This window comes from Apium graveolens, chromosome 6 (assembly GCF_009905375.1).
Source record: "Apium graveolens cultivar Ventura chromosome 6, ASM990537v1, whole genome shotgun sequence".
Taxonomy (NCBI): Eukaryota; Viridiplantae; Streptophyta; class Magnoliopsida; order Apiales; family Apiaceae; genus Apium; species Apium graveolens.
In genome coordinates, this window is record NC_133652.1 from 114,329,507 (window position 1) to 114,345,435 (window position 15,929).

The following is a 15,929-nucleotide window of genomic DNA, read 5'->3' on the forward strand; positions in this document are numbered from 1 at the left end:
AAACCTCCTGAGTCTCAAGGTGAATTTAATCCGGTAGTTGTTGGCATGGTTCTAAGAAATGGAGGAAGTTTTCAACCTGTTCAAGTAAGTGATAACCTTAAGACTGATTATGCAGCTATTCTTGAAAAATGAAGTGAATTATTGGTGGGAATCAGAGTGTTGAATGAGAAGGCCCTGTTCTCTCTAGTTTACTGACTGTGTTTTTGGAAAGTATTTCCCAGATTGGTGCGAGTCAATGAAAAAAATTGAGTTTCTAGACTGAAACAAGGTGAAAGAAGTGTGTTGAATTTGAGGCCAAGTTACAGAATTGGCCTGATTAGTTCCTGAGTACGCAATACGGAAATACAGAAAGTAAGGAGTTCCAACAAGGGTTGAGCTGAAATTCGCAGAGGATTGGTGGCATTACAACTTAAGACATACTCCTCTATGGTCATCGCTAGTAAGGAAAGTGACCAGAAGGTTGACTGTAAGGACAAAAGTGATAAGAAAAGGAGTCGGAAGGTGTTTAAGGATAGAGCAGACCAAGGAGAATCCATTCAGATTTGAGAATTGGTTTGGCCGCAGGAGTAAGAGATTCCGAGATAGAGTTTATTACAGGCTAGTTCTTGTGTACTTCAGTTGCTTCCAGTCCGTCCAGTCAGTTAAGTGAGCAGTGGATTGCAAGTCCTGTGAAAGGAGACGTTGGTACGTGCAAGAAAAAGGTTCGATGTTTCAAGCGTGGACATAAGGTCTATTATGCATCGAAATGTAATCCAGAAAAGAAGGACTTATGTATCACAATTATGGAAGAGTGGCCATATTGCAAGGAGTTTAGAACGGTTATTCAAGATATTACATCCCAAGGACCAACATCTAACTCAGCTAGAGATAGAACTTTCAAAAGAACCAAGAAATCAAGCGTTTAGAGGTTGGACTAGTTGTAGTTAATCTGACACCCTCTAAGCTAGAGGGGTTTGATGTGATTTTAGGATTGAGTTGGTTATCCTGTATTATGGCAAGGAGTGGTTTTAGAAGAAGCGAAGTGTAAAGTGTTAAAAACCATAGCAAGATAAGTTTTGGAGGCAGAAGCAAAATAAGGGAGTTCTTCCAATCATGCGAGAAAATAGTAATAAGCTAAGGATATAAGGTAGATCCACCATAGTAAAGATACGAAGAAGAGAATACTTAAGCTGGAGGAATTTTTGGTAAGACATAAATGCCCTGAAGTTTTGGAGGTTAGTGGAATGAAATAATTAGTGCGATAAATTGGGAAAGTGATTGGAAGGGAAGTGAGTATACCGAATAAAGACCCCCGAGATGCACTAGTGATGTTGTGAAAGAAAGAAGGATGAAATGATAAGAATGTGTAATGATTATCGGGAGTTTAATAAAATGGCGAACAAGAATCAGTAACCCTAATCAAGAATTGATTATTTATATAACTTAATTCAAGGAGTGTGCTATTCTCGAGGATTGATTTAAGATTCCAGTCGGAGGACATATCCGAGATTGTGAGTAGAAATGAGTTATGAGCATTACAAGTTCTGGTGATATTATATGGAGTAGCAAGTGTATCCGTTCTCTATAAGGATTTAAAGAACATAGTGTATAAAGAGTACTTGGATAAGCAAATTGTATTTGTTGATAACATCCTCAGCTATTCAAAGATTAAGGAAGGTTTGTGTAGGACGCCTAGGATTTCCCTACGAAGATTACAAGAGAAGCAAATATATATTAAGTTTTCAAGTATGGATTTTGGCTGAGATTTACAAACGATTCTGATTATTCTATTAATGACCATTTAAGCAAAGCCGGTGTAGTAATAGATGCCCTGAGTAGAAGAAAAGAGTTGAATGTGATTAAGATTCTGAGGAAATTAAAAAGAGTAAAAGTTGGAGTTCGAATACCGAAAGGTGATAAAAGTGAATATATGAAATTACTTCTAGCCTAACGGACGAGAATGAGTAAAAGGTATTTGGATGTTGGAACTAAATTAAAAATGAGTACTACCTATCATCTTTAGATGAAGGGTCAAAGTGAGAAGATGATTCAGATAATATGAGATATGAGGAGAGTATATATATGATGGGTTTAAAAGGTGAACTGCGATAATCACCTACCATGGATTGAGTTTTCTATGATAATAGTCACCCTGTTAGTAAGAGAATACTGCCTTGCAAGGTGTTGTGTGGACATAAGCGTGAGTCCTCCCTCTATTAAGAGAAAGTGGGAGTACAGATATGGTTAAGTCCTGAATTAATACATCAAGAGTGTGGTGGTGTACTCGGGAAAGAGTTGAAACAATTCGGGATATACAAAGAGAAAAAGCGGATTGGCATCGAAAGAACATGAATATATACAATGAGGATTATGGTATAGGCAAAAGTTTTACCTTGAAAGAGATTGGTTAAGTTTGAATAGAAGGGACAAGTAGAGTCATAATTGTATTGAACCATTCGAGGTATAAAGGAATACATGTAAAGTTGTCTCTGAGTTGGTATCACCACCGCAGTTGCAGTGTATATATATATAAGATGTTATACGTGTCAATGTTAAGGCGATATGTACCTAATTCGAACCAAGTCGTTGATTGAGAGCCAAGGGGCTCTCATCCGATTTGTTTTGCATAGAATGATCGATCCAAATTCTAGGTCGTTAAGAGTGAATCCCTAGGAATAAGTTTATGTATATAGTGAGTATGCTTTGAATAGATCCTTGAATAGAAGAGCCTATTTAAGAGTTAGAGTCAGATATGCTTGACAAATATCCTCATGTATAGTTAGATCAGATTCTGAGGACAGAATCTTTTTAAGAGGAGAAGGATATAACGACTCGTGTATTTATGTATTATTTAAATATGTAATTATGGAATTATTAAATAAGAAAAATATGTGTATAGCTTTTGTCAGCTATGTGTTGTTTTATTATTATGTATGTGTGATTTTTTTTGATGTACTGGATTGTCCTCGTAATTAATTATGGACTTGTATTGAATTATTTTCACTTTTAAAAGTGGATTTAATACAAGATTATTTGTGTAAATATGTGGATTGTCTCTAAAATTATTTTCTTGACTTTAAAATCTCAATATTTATTTTTGGGATTTTATAAAATTTAGAAATCAATATTTCATCAATTATTTAACCCTGTACGATTTTCTTATTGTATTTATTTGTAAAATCTGTATTTAATTACCGAATTCTTCAAAAATTATGAAACTCAAATTTGTATAAGTTGGGAATATTCTGGGAATTTTAAGATTATTTTGGTAATTTTTGAGATTAATTTCACCTGCGTGTTGATTCGTTTAATTATTAAAAGCGGGTATAAATTACATCTTAGAATTTATTTTAAAATTACGAAATTTATGTTTTTATAAACTTCGGGATATTTGTAACATTTTAAGACTATTTTTGTGATTTTCTGAAATTGTTTTAAGTACAACTTGGTTCATTAATCGTAAATTGTGGGTATAAAGTGCGATTCAAAAATGAGTTAAAAAAAATATGAAAAATATTTTTTTTTATAACTTTGAATTATTTACGATATCTTAAAACTATTTTGGTAATTTTCCAGTTTTTTTATTCACAATTTGATTCGTTAAATTATGAATTGCGAGACGGTTTTGTGCTCGCAGTCATTGATGAGGACACATGTTTAATTTTAGGAACCCAGGCAGGATTGTGGCAGCAAATTATTGGTTGTTTTGTGTACTGATAATAATAATAAAAAATAACAAAACAAACACAACAAGAGCAGATAACTCCAATTGTCATTATCCCCTTCTTCACTCCATTTTTTCTTCTCAATTTGTCCCTCTCACGATTGTTCTGTTGTTCCACTTCGGGTTAATCAATTTCTTCTCCTCCTTCTTTTATCTCGCGGTTGTGCTTCTCTCCTGGTACCTCCGGCCACCGCTGTTGCCGCCGTTTCCACTCTCCGGCGTGGTGACTATGGCAGGCTTAGGTGCGAGTTATGTTTGCGTATATGTATGGTTCACATGGGTGTTGGATTTTTATATTTCCGCTTTTCTGCTTCTGTTTGTCGCCCCTGTTTCTTCTTTCCGGCGATTACCGCCGCTCCATTTTCCTGTTCCCTGTTCTTTTCCAGTGTACTTGTGTGCCTGTGTTTGCTGGTATCGTGACTGTTGGAGATGTGTGATTGTGGAAGCAGTTGTATGCTATTATTCCTGTGATTATACGAATTAATTGACTGGATAGTTGATTATTAATTCATATAATTTTCTGTGATTTATCTAATTGTGCGAATGATTTAAATATTTGGATTTAAATATTTAGGTGAAATTTCGATAGGAAACCCGAAAGGGTACCGTCGAAATTATGCCGCCGTCGGCAATGAACTCGTTGAGTCGACGGAGTATTGGCAATGATGATTCTTGAGCCAAATAACGATTTATAATTGTTTGGTAATTTTCAAAATAGATAAATAAATGTAATAGTTAAATATTCGGTTGCGAGATTGGTTGGATTATGTGATTGGTTTGGACTGAATTGATGGGTTGTGAATTGTTGTGTGATTGATTGACGTCGATTATTGTTCGACGGGTAGTCCGATAAACAAAGGAGACGCTGCCCAAATTTCGGGAGCATATCCTGTAAATTATCAGGGGGATATTCGACGAGTGGCTATATATATATGTGTGTGTGTTTTATACGGAACTTGATTGTACAATGTGATGAAATATTTTGCCAAATCGATAACCCTGATTTCGTAAAATTACGAGTATACGTATTTTCTGGGAACGAACACCAAACCGATTTTCGAGATGTGTGAACTCTTATTGTTGCGTGTTTTATTATAATATACATAATTACGAGTCGGGATTTGATATCGAATGGGTAGGTTGTTAGCGAGGATATGTCAAGCATACCTAGACGTCTAACGTAGGGTATCTCGGCTCTGTAGGTTTTAGTTGAAGGACTCCAGAAGTGAAATCGAACTAAGGATAACCTAGTGATCAGTCGACAAGCGTAGCGAGGTTCCAAGCGAAGGACCTAAACGTTGAAGTCGGATCCAGGATAGTCTGATAGTAAGGCGATAAAGCCAAGTGTCCAAGTTAGTCCAAGATCGATCGGTAATAGTGGTAAAGCTCTGTAAGACAAGTGCCCCTGACCATTCTTTTATGGTTCAGTACGTATGAATAGCTAAATGTTTTATTCTCGTAATGGAACAGAAACGTTTTAAGTTACGTATCCCCTGTATTTGAAAATGTTGTTTAAAATTATGTTTTGGGGAAAAGTAACTTCTGAAAACACCTATCTCTAAACGTGATTAAAATGAAAGGAAGTTTTTGAATAGTGTGTTGTGACTGAATAATTTTAAAAAGAGATAGGTGATAGTGATTTTGGAAACTGGATAACGAAAGAATGTTTTGATCCACCTATGTCGTGGAAGGTTTTGATCCACCTATGTCGTGGAATTTTGGAAAGAGGGAAAAAGGGAATTCAGTTGATCTATTGGAGTTGCGTAAGAGGCCCGTTATTCGGTAACGACCCAACATGTGGTTGCGTAAGTGGCTAATTGGGTTGGGCATTCTGTTTAACCGATTAGTCCAGCGTGGGTGAAAGACCTAGCTAGTCTTTTCCCAAGTTCCAGAACATATTCTTATTCTGGATGGACGCTAGTCGCTATCCGGTGAGGGTAGACTGATCAACTATCTTCACCCGTTAAACATCCAATAGATTTGATTGATTCAGTTTTGAAATTATTTAACAAATCAACGTGTTTGAGATAGATGATTTTGTGGTTCTAGTAACGGAATAAATGATTTTGGGTCCCCGTAACGGGACAAATGGTTTTATGGTTCCTGTAATGGAACGGAAGGTTTGAAAATGAAAATAGCATGCTAAAAATTGAACTCTGGTATTTATACACAGCACTGATGTTATGGTTTTACGGAGCATGCTAGTTTTGATATCCAGATTATACATGATTTACCTGTGTTCTATCAAGTTATGAATTATGTTCCTATAACTGCTTTACTTTAAACTGTTTTACTTGTTATTCATATAATGGTGCTGCTGAGAAAACAATTGCTCACCATTGTAGATTATTTTATATGTATTGCAGATGCCTAGGAGATTCTTGCACGGTAGTCAGGGCAGAGTTTCAGCTCCTTTCGTGTCAGGCTCCTCTGAGGTAGTTGTGTTCAGACCAGATGAGGTTTGTTGAGTTGCTGCATTAAATTAGTGGTCAGGATTGTGTAAGGTAATTTGGGTTGTGTTAGTTGAGTAACCTAAGTCATACTTAAACCTGGAAAAGGTCTTGGTAAAGGGGTCGTAGTTATATATTATTAATGAGTTGGACTGAATTATGATTGTTATTTTTGTTGTTGGTGACGTCAACTCCTGATCCCAGGGGTTGAGGCCGTCACAACTAGTATACTACTCAAGCAATCGTCAAGGACATGGTATGACACTCTAACTGAAGTTACAGTTTAATATAAATTAGCAGAGTCATCGTATTAATAACTCTCTTATCATTAGGCACAAACATAATGTTATATATATGTGCTCTGATATAATGATAATGTTATATGTTGGTCTACTAACAAAGACTTATGCAAGATTATTTGCTAACTAATTGCAGAGTATGTATGGAGGAGCATGTTGGAAAGGTTATAATTTTTTTTTTGGAATTACTTCAAGCAAGCCATTAGGATAATTCTTTTAGGAGCTCAAGAAAGCCAAAAGAACAATTCTTTTAGGAGCACAAGTAAACCAAAAGGATGATGGAAATACAAGTTAAGGATCTTTTGAAGATGCAAAATTTGAAAGATTCTGAACATGCCAAGACTACTTACCAATAGAAACCACTAAAGCTTGATCAGTGCAACTCGGGTATAATGACAAGCTATAGAGGTATGACGAGCTCGCTCTTTACTCAAATGCTAATAGACAACATGTAATGTTCTCAAAATGCCAAAGTGCAAGGTTCTAAGTGGATCCTAGAGAATCTAATCTTATAGCTATTAACAATATTATTAGATATCTTAAGGGACTATCAACTTTTGAAGTAAAGTATCCTAAAGATATTATGCTTAACATGTTTGGCTATATAGATACAGATTATGCAGATTGTAAGAAAGACAGGAGAAGCATCTCTGAGGCTGTCATCTTAAGTGACAGGAGAAGCATCTCGAGAAGCTGTCAACTTCGTGGAAGAAGATTAATTTCTTGTTATGATAAGAAACAACTTTAAATCCAACAACTCTGTGGAACACTCTATGACAAGGCACCTTGACACCAGATATCATTTATTTCGAGGGCATGTCTTTTAGTCAAAGAGTCACTTGCAGAAACATTAATTAAATCACTTGTTAAAATTAATTTTCAAGACTGGATTGTAAATGTGGGATATCATTCATTGCCTATTAGTTGGAAATCCCATCTATAAGGAATTCTTAATATAAGTTCACAAGTACTAAATCTTCAATATTTAAAGGACTTATGAATTTATCAGTAATCCAGTACCTCGTACTTAGTGCTACTATCTTGATTATCATGATTACAATATCATTTACATTTATGGTAGTTAACTGTTATAGCATTAAGTTTGAATATTATTTTAATTTGATTTAAATTATGACTGTAGACAATTTCATTCCACATTAGTCTCATAATTTGAATTGTATTAAAATAATATGCAGCATAGTTATTTGTATCTTGTACGAATAATTGTGATACTTTTAGTATTAGTGATATTATTTAGAATTTTTGTTCTAAGTAATCAATGCTTATTTCTAAAATCACTGATATTGAAAGTTGAAGTATTTTCTAAGTCATGTGTATAAAACTCTCAATATTTTATATGCTCAGAAAGTATTTCTAAAATTACTAATTATCCAAAGAGTGATTGCCATGTATATAAGTCATATATCCTATTGGTGATTATTCAATGATAATTATAAATATTTAAGTGCTAGTATCTAACTCATAGATATTTAGTATTTATTTATTTAATATTTATTTTGGGTGGTTTGGATTATGGAAATTGAAGCAATTCAGTGATGTTATTTGCCCCATAATTCAAACTAACTTAAAATAAATAGGCAACATGATTGATTATAACTAAATCTGTCAACAATTAATATCTAGTATATTGATTGTAACTTATGTGTTTTAAGTTAATTATGAGATTTTGGTTTTAGTGAATTTAGCAATGTTTATATCTCAAGAATTCACTGAAATCATATCATGATTGTAGCATGATTAGTTATGTGTAATTTTTGACTTATATCAGCTAATGATATTTAGTTAAGAGTTTAACTATGAACTAATTGTGAATTATTAGTATTTGTGACATTACTTAGAACTCCTCTAAGTAATTAATATTTATCTTTAGTCATTTATACTAATATAGAAAGTATGGAAATTTTTCTTGAGTACAACTATGGTCAATGAAGATTTTGCTTTATTAGAAGTAACCATATGTTGTTCACCTAGAATAATTTTTATACTTATTTGCAAATTCCTAAATACTTTGATAATATATGCAATACTCAATGGATCAAAGTATATGGAACTTAGAATATTTTTCTAAGATTGCAAACAAGACAATGTTGGTTAATGTTGCTTTATTTATCATACCAGTATTGTTTGAGATACTACAGTTGTTAGGAGTTTACAATTGTATAATATATGAAATTGAATGTTGATGTCTTTTTGATAGATAATTGGTATTCAATTCATTAATATCTTATTTTAATATTTAAAATATGATGCAACATAATGATTGGTATCTAAAGTACTTGACAAGTATCAGTCAATGATATATTGTTAATATTTTGTTGCAGATAATTGTGAGATTTTAAGTTCTAGTAAATTTATATGAGTTGCTATATCTGAAAGTTTCACTATAATTTAAAATCAGCAGCATATTCAGTCTTATTAAGATTGTTTATCAATACACAATGTTGTTGATACTCATTTTATAAAGATAGATTATGGAGCTTTTGACATGAATGAGAATTGCTTAGACTTTACCCTAAGTGATCAATGCCTTTACAAAAAAAAACTCATTCATGTTGAAAGAAAAAATCTTTCTTTCTCTTCTTAATACTGCTAGGTCATCAGTCTGTGTCTTATCAAATCATTTATCTTTTTAGGCATAAAAATAGACTCGTGCACTCGAACAGTTTTAGGAGAAAATCAAACTTCTTTCTACATTGGTGATTGCGTATTTCATTAAAATTTTGTGAAATCACTACTGTACATCATTTCTCTCAAAAGATTAAATGCATAATTCTCATTCATTATAGATCTTATGTGCATTTTATCTCTATAGTGCCATATGTTCTGTGAAACAGGTTCAGCCTCCAATGGCCTTAATTCATTGATAGTCATGAGGTTGAAAACTCACAACTTCTATCCCAGAATGTAAAGACAAACACAGAAATAGAACCAACCAACACTCTCTTACCCCTAAAATGATGTATGAATGAGTGTGAGGGAGAAAGTGCCTTAGTGCACCACAAAAGGAAGGTTCTGACGTCAACCCCGTAGCTCTGTCTCCTATAAAGATGAGTAGCATTTAAACCAAGACAACTGCTAACCCCCATACATCTTCTCAAAAAGATGTAATGGCTGAAAAGGCATAAAATAGTTACTAGATTCATCCTCTCAACATGGTGCGTCTATTGAAATTCGCCTATCGGCCAGGGTATCCGATGTAGTGTCACCACCTCAAATATAAATAATTCTTGATGCACAAGGAAAGGTTACACACAAAAAGATTGAGTTAACGGAAACAAGAGTTTCGACCATTTTACGGTTAGATTCGATTGTTTAAGGTTCTTTAACGGACCAATTGCCTTTACAGGTGTTAGGAGAGGATACTGATCTAATAGCCATATGTAAGTGGTCAGTATCTACCTCCCCAGGACTAATAAACCTGGATGTATCTACGGATAGTGGATCTGACATAGGTGCAGATCGGCAACTCGTTGACAATGATTCAGATATTACTTGATGAGTCATAAGGAAATGTCTTCACAAACATTAGAAGGAAACTTTGATCTTTATGCCAAATTCTTTGGATCATTGTTTACCTTCCCAGAGTTCAAATCTGGAACCCTAAAAGGGAAACTAGCAACTTGTAGATTATGACTCAGATTCATCTGACGAGTCTAACGAGGATGGGGATTTGCGAACTCCCATTGCGCCACCTATGACCTCCTTAAGGATTGATAAGGTGATTTTCCTTGCAGGTACCGCTAGATTTTGGAGCTATGGGAGGAGTGATACACTTGTGAGAATGAGTGTAAACACGAGTGGAGAGAAGAGTGAAACACTTGTGAGGTACACAGAACAGAATCACACACTCACGGTGAGGAAGAAAGACGAAAACACCATATCCCATTCCCTATCCCTAAACATGGTTCTTGATACTTCGGGTCTCGATTCTGTTTATGATTGGAACTTAACTCTTAGGAACCTAACATTTACATATTGGATTAGAATACTTCGGGACCTTTGGGAGCTCACAATTGGTAACACTTGGTGATCTCATATTTGGGAGGCATAAGGAGTTGGGAAGATTGGTGAACATGATGATCAACAGTGAAGTCATTCTTGCAGCATTTAAAGGGACATGGTTGATCAGACTATGACTTGTTATTTCTTTTCCAACCAAGTAACATAGGAGAACTCCTTCAGACAACAGCATACATTCCTTCTCTAAGGGGGAGATAAAAGCTTATATAATAGTTTGGAGGATTCCTCAACTAAGGGGGAGAAATAGCAGGAAGGAGGAAAAAGGTAAAGCACATGTACACTACACCACACCATTGTTGTTTGTAACTACGGATCCTATTGTACGGGAGAGGTGGTAAACACAAGGTGATTTCCTAGTGATTAGAAGAAGTGGTTTGGTTCATCACTGTGTGGTTTGGTTCATCACTGTTCTTCATAAGGGGAGAAGCTGTTTTCCAAAAGGGGAGTACTATTAGTTCTTATCTACGGATCCTATTATACGGGAGAGGTGGTAGACGAAGGTGATCTCCTTTAAGCAGTTGATTCTCATAGGGGGAGAAGCAAGAGAGATATGCGCTTCTCAATAGGAAATGTGGTTGTACAAAAGAAACTGCTGATGATTGCTTCAAGACTGAGAAGTATTATTTGGCTGAGAGTTGAAGAACCGAGGAAATGAAGATGAAACTACTTGAAGATCAGTTCAGTGCTAAAGGAACAAGCATCTTTCATTCCAGTTACTTAAGAAATCTGGAAATGCGGTATTTGATCCAGAAAACTAGTAGCATTATTTACAAGTCCTGGTACATTACTTTTTCTAGTTGTTAGTTGAGTTATCCTCTCTATTTAATTTGTTTGTTAAGTTTAACAATCAAATAGGGGGAGATTGTTGGTGAGACGGCGTAGCTGTATGAACAGTTACGTGATAACTCAACACAATAACAACACTAGAACAGGACATGTTAATAATACTACGTCTACACAAGGAATCCAGAAGAAGAATGATCAGACACATACAAGAATCAGAACACGGTATTACAAGTGCAAGTCTATTTGAAGTCATAGAAAGAAGATCATTCAATAATCAGGCCTCTGTGAAGAATAAACAATCAGAGGACTTGTTGTTTTAATATAGTTGAAGATTCAAGTATAGAAATCAAGTGATTCTAGTAGAAAACAATCTATAGAACTCAAGTCAGAATTCATTAACAAGGAACAATCAGAAAGGATAAGGATATTCAATCCAGGGCTAGTCGTTTGTGAACCAGACCAGTGCACTACGCGTCAGCATTCCAGGGTTGATCATTCAAGTCTACAAAAGAAGTGGTAAGTGAATTCAAGATCAAGTTCAAAAGGGATTCAAGTCAACATTCCAGGAGTTATTGGTCAAGCAAATAGCATGTATAAAGATTTAGCTAAGTAAAGAGCACTCTAGGAGTAGAAATCGACTTATGGAATTCAAGAAAATCTACTAGTCGATTCTAAGGAGTTAGTAGTCGAATGGAGTGCATTGTAGAAAATTTTCTAAGGCAAGAACAAGCCAAAATCGACTTCTAGATTCTACTAGTCAATTTTGAGCTTTAGAAATCGACTAGTGTGAAGCTGCTTGAAGAATCTAAGTCAAAAACACTCTCAAGGATACAATTCGACTTCTAGCATTTCAATTCAAGGAGAAATCGACTTCTAGATTCTACTAGTCGATTTTGAGCTTTAAAAAATTGACTAGTAGGTACTTGTGTTTAATTTTAAGGCAAGTCTCACTCTCTAGGCTTGAATTCGACTTCTACCCAAGGTTATATCGACTACTGCAATCGACTACTAGGGACTTGGGTTGTTTTGAAGTGCAGCAAATTAGAATGCTTGGACCAGAAGAAGCCACGTATTCAATTTGGTTTTAAGTCTACAATAAAACAGAAATCTCAGCATTCATTCAAAAAAGAATTTCTTCACCAGCAAACTGAGAAGCTTTTATGGAGAGCATTACGGAGCATTCAAGTTCATATTAATTGCTTTGTAACTGTACTGTTATGCTGTTGAAATTTCTGTAGAAGCTAATCAATTAATTAGATTGCAGCAACATTAAGGTTTATATCAATCAAAATATATTCCTTGAATTGTGTTGTGTTTTTACATTCCAGGATAAACTAAGAACTTGTTTTGAATCGGAATTAATTGGTGGTATCGTATTCAACCCCCCCCTTCTACGATACCTTTGGACCTAACATGTATGAACAGTTATGTGATTAGAAGAAATCAGGAAGAATGAAGACAAGGCAAATATGAAGAATCAGAAGATTAAAAGAAAGCCTGAAGTCTGTCTATAGGTCACTGAAAGAAGTTCATTAATATGATCATGCCTTAGTGAAGAACAAAGGTTAAAGACTTTCAGGGTTTCATAAACGTTGACGATTCAGTATACAAGTTCTACCGGAAGATTTCAGTGTATTGGCATTGATTGAAGATAGACACTGTTCGAAGTATAGGAATCTGAAGAATTGAAGACAGGGTATAGACAGAGGTTAATGAAGACATTATCTAAAGTACCATAAAGGATTCTAGTGAAAGTACAATTGTTTATTGACAGTCAGTGTCTGAAGCGATAAAGTTGTTACAAGCTTAACAATTTAATCAAGGCCATAATACGAAGACCTGAATCGAGGTTAGTCTTCTGTGAACCAGACCAGTTGCACTAGGCGTCAACAACTCGTGAAAGGAATCTGAGTATTATTTATAGAAGGATTGTTAAGTTGAGGAACGTACTTGGATTGAACATTTATGTGTTAAAGTACGAGAAGAAGTGCGGAGGGTATACAGCTAAACAACTCAAGGGACTGGCGAAGCTCAAAGTTTAATTATTAAATTAAATAAATGTATTTAATGGACTTTAATATAATTTATTTAATAAACTTAAAATGATTTATTTTATAAACTTTAAATAAGTTTATTTTTTAAATCTAAATTAGTTTATTTATATAAGTTATATTTACGTTTATTTTATAAATTAATTTAGTTACAATTTAAACTTAAATAAAAAGAAAAGAAAAAGAAAAAAAAAAGAAAATAGAAAAAGGAAAAGCAAAAAAAAAAGAAAAGGAAAAAGAAATCAAAGCAAAAAGAAAACAAAAGAAAAAGGAAAAGAAAAAGGAAAAATAGGGGAAAAAGAAAAATGAAAATCAAAACAAAAAAAACAATAAAAGAAAAAAAAGGAACCAGGGGTAACATTGTTGATAACCTGGTCGCCACATGATGTTTTGGTTAGTTTTGTTTTACAAAAGTTGTAATTGTAACCCCTGTGGTCGCCACAGGGGAGTTAGAATAATATAATGAATTGTAGTAATACTAGTACAAGTAGCTAGTCTCCAGAGAACTTTTTCCCCCTTGGTCGCCACAGAAAAGTACCTCCTGATTGCCACAGAATCCTCAGCCACAATTTATCGTACAATCAATTAGTTGTGTGGTTCAATTTCAGCCACACAATTTAATTGATATAAACCTACATAAGCAGCAGATCAGTTCGGTAGTTCTGTTTATCTTCTTCTCCAAAAAAAAGAGAGCTGATAAAACAAGAAGCATAGATTTATAGAGAAGCTCCGACACCTTGAATATCCGTTTAACTTCTCACCTGAGTAACGTTATAATGCCCGATTTAATTCTTGTATATTCATAGGGGAATTATAATCGTTACCTGGTAATTAAATCCTAGTACAAACAAAAGCTAAATCATTGTATAGGATTTGATTTATAAATCTTTATAGTAGCTAGGAACTTTATTGTTCTTAGATTGTAGCCGGTTAATTTATTTACCGGAGTGTAGCAACTCCCCTAGAGGATTTATATACGAATATATATTTCCCCGAATATCATGTGTTCCTTTTTTTTATCATTCCAAACATTATTCCTCTCAAGAACACGGAACCACTAACCGAGCATTAAATCTATATCCGCTAAAGATTCACAAGAATTTTTAAATTTAGTGATTATCGTATTCAACCCCCCTTCTATGATAATTCGGGACCTAACACTGCAAATGTTTTTCTTGAGGAATTAAACTGATCAACATGGAAAGTTTGATGCTAAAGCAGATGAAGGAATTTTTGTTGGATATGCTGTGGGAAAGGCATATAGGGTCTACAATCTAAGAACCAACATTGTTATGGAATCAATATATGTTGTGTTTGTTGACAAAAATATTGAAGGACTGCAAGATGGAGATTTCCATGAAACCCTCAAGTTTGACAATGTGGAGATGGTTAGTGATGACAGTGATGATAAAAGTGATCAAGAAAGTGAATAAGGATAATACAGAAAAATCTACAACTAATGAAGCATATAATTCAACATCTATCGAGTTACAAAATGCTTCATCCATCGGGAGACAATCAGCTTCATCCATCGGGACACAAAGTGCATCATCCGTCGAGTCATTAAGAGAAGTTGAAAGTCAGAATAGATCACTTACAGAAAGTTCCCCTTTCTCAAATCAAAGATTCACAAACTCAGGGAAAGTTTCTAATAATCAAAACTCAGTCACACATCAAGACAGCAATGAGGCCTCTTCATCTAGAGCTAATCTACCTCAACAAAGGAAATGGACTAAAGATCACCCTTTTGAGCTCATCATTGGTGATGCATCTTCTAGAGTTCAAACAAGGAGAGCAACTCAAGAAGAATGTCTATATAGCAGCCTTCTATCGAAGGAGGAACCAAAGAAGGTAGAAGAAGCTTTGTTGGATCCTGATTGGATTTTAGCCATGCAGGAGGAGCTAAACCAATTTAAAAGGAACAAGGTATGGAAGCTGGTACCCAAACCTAAAGGAAAGAATCCAATTGACACCAAGTGGGTATTCAGAAACAAGATGGATGAAAATGGCATAGTAATCAGGAACAAAGCTAGATTGGTTGCTAAGGGCTACTGTCAACAAGAAGGAATAGATTTTGATGAAACCTTTGCTCCTGTTGCAAGACTTGAAACCATCAGAATCTTCTTAGCCTATGCAGCTCATGCCAATTTCAAGGTCTATCAAATAGATGTCAAAAGTGCTTTTTTGAATGGAGATTTGGAGGAGGAAGTCTATGTTAGTCAGCCTCCTGTTTTCGAAGATCCAAATTTTCCAGAATATGTCTACTATCCTATGAAAGCACTTTATGGACTGAAGCAAGCACCTAGAGCCAGGTATGACACTTTGTCAAAGTTTCTTTTGGAAAATCACTTCACAAGAGGTACTGTTGATAAAACTTTATTCTTTATAAATGTTAATGGCTCTATTATACTTGTTCAAATCTATGTAGATTATATTATATTTGGTTCTACATATGAAAAAGTTTGCAAGAAGTTTGCCAAATTGATGCAAAGTAAGTATGAAATGAGCATGATGGGAGAACTAACTTACTTTCTTGGCTTACAAGTTAAGCAAGTTAGTGATGGAATATTCATTAGTCAAACTAAATATATTCATGATC